Source organism: Cynocephalus volans, chromosome 4 (genome assembly GCF_027409185.1).
Source record: "Cynocephalus volans isolate mCynVol1 chromosome 4, mCynVol1.pri, whole genome shotgun sequence".
NCBI lineage: Eukaryota > Metazoa > Chordata > Mammalia > Dermoptera > Cynocephalidae > Cynocephalus > Cynocephalus volans.
Window position 1 is genome coordinate 13,752,873 of NC_084463.1, and position 6,179 is coordinate 13,759,051.

The following is a 6,179-nucleotide window of genomic DNA, read 5'->3' on the forward strand; positions in this document are numbered from 1 at the left end:
TCTTAACACTTGACTTGGTGTTATTAACACCATACTCTCCCAAGTGAGCCATGGGCCAGCTCCTAGGAGTTGGTATTTAAATTGAGCCTTAGGGCCGGCCCGTGGCTCACTCGGGAGAGTGTGGTGCTGAGAACACCAAGGCCCCGGGTTCGGATCCCATATACGGATGGCCGGTTCGCTCACTGGCTGAGCGTGGTGCTCACAACACCAAGTCAAGGGTTAAGATCCCCTTACCGGTCATCTTTTAAAAAAAATAAAAATAAAAATAAAAATAAATAAATAAATAAATTGAGCCTTAAAAAAGGATAGGCTCAACAACCTCAGAATATTCATTCTTCTCAGCAGCACATGGATCATTCTCAAGGATAGATCACATATTAGGTCACAAATCAAGTCTCAATAAATTCAAAAAAATTGGAATTATCCCATGTATCTTTTCAGACCACAATGGATTAAAACTAGAAATTAATAACAAACAAAACTCTGGAAACTATACAAACACATGGAAATTAAACAGCATTCTACTTAATGACATATGGGTCCAAGAAGAAATCAAGCAGGAAATCAAAAAGTTTATTGAAACTAATGAAAACAATGATACATCATACCAAAACCTGTGGGATACTGCAAAAGCAGTATTGAGGAGAAAATTTATTGCATTAAATGCTCACTTCAGAAGAATAGAAAGATGGCAAGTGAACAACCTAACACTTCACCTTAAAGAACTAGAAAAAGAAGAACAATCCAAACCTAAAGTTAGCAGACGGAAAGAAATCATTAAGATCAGAGCAGAACTGAATGAAATTGAAAACCAAAAAACGGGCTGAGCCCGTGGCGCACTCGGTAGCGTGCTGCGCTAGCAGCGCGGCGACGCTCCCGCCGCCGCAGGTTCAGATCCTATATAAGGATGATCGGTGCACTCCCTGGCTGAGCGCCGGTCACCGGAAAAAAAAAAAAAAAAAAAAAAAAAAAAACCAAAAAACAATTCAAAAGATCAACGAATCAAAAAGTTGGTTTTTTGAAAAGATAAATAAAATAGACAAACCATTAGCATGGCTAACAAAAAAAAGAAGAGAGAAGACTCAAATAACAAAAATTAGAAATGAAAAAGGCGATATTACAACTGATTCATCTGAAATACAAGGAATCATTCGAGACTACTATAAACAACTATATGCCAACAAATTTGAAAATCTGGAGGAAATGGATAAATTTCTGGACACACACAAGCTCCCAAAACTGAACCGTGAAGACGTAGAAAATTTGAACAGACCAATAACAATAAAGGAGATTGAAGCTGTTATCAGAAGGCTCCCAACAAAGAAAAGCCCAGGACCAGATGGATTCACAGCAGAATTTTACCAAACATTCAAAGAGGAATTGACACCGATTCTTTACAAACTATTCCAAAAGATTGAAACGGACGCAAATCTCCCAAACTCATTCTATGAAGCAAATATCATCCTGATACCAAAACCGGGTAAAGATATAACCAAAAAAGAAAACTACAGGCCGATATCCTTGATGAATATAGATGCAAAAATCCTCACTAAAATACTAGCAAACAGAATACAGCAACATATATGAAAAATTATTCATCACGATCAAGTGGGATTCATCCCAGGGATGCAAGGTTGGTTCAACATACGCAAATGAATAAATGTGATACACCATATTAATAAACTCAAACACAAGGACCATATGATCATCTCTATAGATGCTGAAAAAGCATTTGATAAAGTTCAGCACTCATTCATGACAAAGACCCTCTATAAGTTAGGTATAGAGGGAAAGTATCTCAACATAATTAAAGCCATATATGTCAAACCCACTGCCAATATCATCCTGAATGGGGAAAAGCTGAAAGCTTTTCCTTTAAGAACAGGAACTAGACAAGGATGCCCACTCTCACCACTCCTATTCAACATAGTGTTGGAAGTACTAGCCAGAGCAATCAGAGAAGAGAAGGAAATAAAGGGCATCCAGATTGGAAAAGATGAAGTCAAACTGTCCCTGTTTGCAGATGAAATGATCCTATATATCGAACAGCCTAAAACCTCTACAAAAAAACTGCTGGAATTGATAAATGATTTCAGCACAGTAGCAGGATACAAAATCAACACACAAAAATCAGTAGCATTTCTTTTCTCCAATAGTGAACATGCAGAAGGAGAAATCAAGAAAGCCTGCCCATTTACAATAGCCACCAAAAAAATAAAATACTTAGGAATTGAGTTAACCAAGGATGTGAAAAATCTCTATAATGAGAACTACAAACCACTGCTGAGAGAAATTAGAGAGGATACAAGAAGATGGAAAGATATTCCATGCTCTTGGATTGGAAGAATCAACATAGTGAAAATGTCCATACTACCCAAAGTGATATACAAATTCAACGCAATCCCCATCAAAATTCCAAAGACATTTTTCTCAGAAATGGAAAAAACTATTCAGACATTTATATGGAACAATAAAAGACTACGAATAGCCAAAGCAATGCTCAGCAAAAAAAATAAAGCTGGAGGCATAACACTACCTGACTTTAAGCTATACTACAAGGCTATAATAACCAAAACAGTATGGTACTGGCATAAAAACAGACACACTGACCAATGGAATAGAATAGAGAATCCAGAAATCAACCCACACACTTACTGCCATCTGATCTTTGACAAAGGCACCAAGCCTATTCACTGGGGAAGGGACTGCCTCTTCAGCAAGTGGTGCTGGGATAACTGGATATCGATATGCAGGAGAATGAAACTAGATCCATACCTCTCACCATATACTAAAATCAACTCAAAATGGATTAAGGATTTAAATATACACCCTAAGACAATAAAACTTCTTAAAGAAAACATAGGAGAAACACTTCAGGAAATAGGACTGGGCACAGACTTCATGAATACGACCCCAAAAGCACGGGCAACCAAAGGAAAAATAAACAAATGGGATTATATCAAACTAAAGAGCTTCTGCACAGCAAAAGAAACAATTAAAAGAGTTAAAAGACAACCAACAGAGTGGGAGAAAATATTTGTAAAATATACATCTGACAAAGGATTAATATCCAGAATATATAAGGAACTCAAACAACTTTACAAGAAGAAAACAAGCAACCCAATTAAAAAATGGGCAAAAGAGCTAAGTAGGCATTTCTCTAAGGAAGATATACAAATGGCCAACAGACATATGAAAAAATGCTCAACATCACTCAGCATCCGGGAAATGCAAATCAAAACCACATTGAGATACCATCTAACCCCAGTTAGGATGGCTAAAATCCAAAAGACTATGAACGATAAATGCTGGCGAGGCTGCGGAGAAAAAGGAACTCTCATACATTGTTGGTGGGACTGCCAAATGGTGCAGCCTCTATGGAAAATGGTATGGAGGTTCCTCAAACAATTGCAAATAGATCTACCATACGACCCAGCCATCCCACTGTTGGGAATATACCCAGAGGAATGGAAATCATCAAGTCGAAGGTATAGCTGTTCCCCAATGTTCATCGCAGCACTCTTTACAATAGCCAAGAGTTGGAACCAGCCCAAATGCCCATCATCAGATGAGTGGATACGGAAAATGTGGTACATCTACACAATGGAATACTACTCAGCTATAAAAACGAATGAAATACTGCCATTTGCAACAACATGGATGGACCTTGAGAGAATTATATTAAGTGAAACAAGTCAGGCACAGAAAGAGAAATACCACATGTTCTCACTTATTGGAGGGAGCTAAAAATTAATATATAAATTCACACACACACACACACACACACACACACACACACAAACCGGGGGGGGGGAAGAAGATATAACAACCACAATTATTTGAAGTTGATACGACAAGCAAACAGAAAGGACATTGTTGGGGGGGAGGGGGGAGGGAGAAGGGAGGGAGGTTTTGGTGATGGGGAGCAATAATCAGCTACAATGTATATCGACAAAATAAAATTTAAAAAAAAAAAAAATAAATAAAATAAATAAAAAAATAAAATAAATAAATAAATAAAAACTACATCACTGCTGCTAAAAAAAAAAAAAAAAAGGATAGGCTGGGGCCGGCCCGTGGCTCACTCGGGAGAGTGCAGTGCTGATAACACCAAGGCCACGGGTTCGGATCCCATATAGGGATGGCTGGTTTGCCCACTGGGTGAGCGTGGTGCTGACAACACCAAGTCAAGGGTTAAGATCCCCTTACCGGTCATCTTTTTTTAAAAAAAAAATGGTAGGAGTAATGAGTATTTTTTTTTTCTTACTTTGTGAATAGTTTTCTGTATTGAAAATAAACAGTATTGAAAAGAGAAGAAAAAGTTCTCATGTTGGAATTTCTGAACTGGGGTAGGGAAAAAAATTGTGATAGATTTGTTTTTTCCCCCCATCTTTGAAAAAACTCCCCCTAAATGTTCCTTCCTGACTGTAGAAGGTAACCTACAATGAGTGAAATCTCTTTCTCTCCCTTCCTCACTCATTGAGAATATTACTTGTATACCAATTGGTATGTCATTTTTGTTATTATCGCTCTCAAAGACTTACTTTCTTAATTATTTTTGCCTAAGAGCCTTTTATAAATTGGTTTGCATTTATGAGTACAAACCTATGGGGAAACCAGATAAAATGCAAATTATTTGTGTGGAGGTAATACCATTAATCCCATAGCATTCTTTATTTTATTAGCTCTTCCATGAGAGAGTAAGAAACTCATGCTAAGGGACAAAAGTTAAGAATTTCAGTGGCAGTTAAAATTGACAAGATTGATTGCAAGTTCTTGGATATAGGGACCATGTCTACAAATGGTTTTTTTTTTTTTTTTTTTCCTTAAATGACTGGAAAGGGGATCTTAACCCTTGACTTGGTGTTGTCAGCACCGTGCTCACCCAGTGAGCAACCGGCCATCTCTATATAGGGATCCGAACCCGAGCCCTTGGTGTTATCAGCACCACACTCTCCCGAGTGAGCCACGGGCTGGCCCTACAAATGGTTTTTGAATCTCTGTTTTGTGCAGTTCTGTGGTGGAAGAGCTGGTGACTCTTAGAGTTCCTCCCTAGTCTGGTCCCTCTGGCCCCTCAGTGAGACTTTTAAGGAGTGTGGAGAGAAAGGGAGAGCAATGACTTTTCATCTGCAGTTAGAATAAAGGTAGTGCAGGCAGAACTGATGCAAAAGTATTTGAAGTTAAACATGAGGAATACATTCTGAATATCTGGCTTGGGATCTACTGGGACAACAATCTAGTTCTTCATTCTGGTATCAGGCTCCGAGTCGCGTTGGAATTAGTCTCAGTAGTCAGTATGAGCCAGGAACATCTCTAGACCCTATCAGGAGCTACTCCAGGTGCTTGGTCTCACCATTCTCCTCTTCGGCTAGCAACATCGCTACTTTTCTGTTCCCTAGTTTTGATGTAATGTCATGGCCATAGCTATGTTTACCCCTCTTAACTGTAGGAGTTTGGTGACATATGAGAGAAAGTAATGTTTGTCTTCTGTGTAAACAAAACTAAAGCTCTTTGGAATTATACTAGTAGCAACCCTTCTGCCAGACAGGGTGTGCGGAGGGGCTACACATTGTGCCACCTTTTTTCTTTTTCAACAAACTCTTTGGAATACTTATGAGAGACATTATTATCCCCATCCTGCAGACATGCAAACTGAGCCCTATGCTTTGGTGAAAAGATTAATAATAGAAACTAGGTCTCTTAACTCCTGGTCAGGTGCTCAGTGATTTAATCAGAGCACAGGAGAGCTAGTTTCATGGGGGAGGAAGAGGAGCCCATTACCTTACATTCACATTACTTTTGTTTATTAAAGGTTGATTGATTATTGATTCACCTGGTTTTAATCACACTAAAAGATGATGATCAATAAGTTGTTTTAGATAATTAATGTTAGTATAAATACTATGAACTGTCTTTCCCTGCCCTAGAAGAAATTCTCCCAGTATTTAGATTTAGGGCTCTCTTTGAACCCCTTGCAGACCCCCATTAGCTATTTTGAACTATATCTCCCGTCGTGCAACGGGAAACGTGCAGAACTCCTGCGTGATCCGACGGTACATCGAACCAATCCGACGCCAGAGCTCCCACTCAGCGACCCATAGGCTCCCGGTAGAGGCGGGACTCTCAGTTGCTAGGTTGGTACCTTTTCCGGAAGTGGTTGTTGGGCGCTGCAGGGCAAC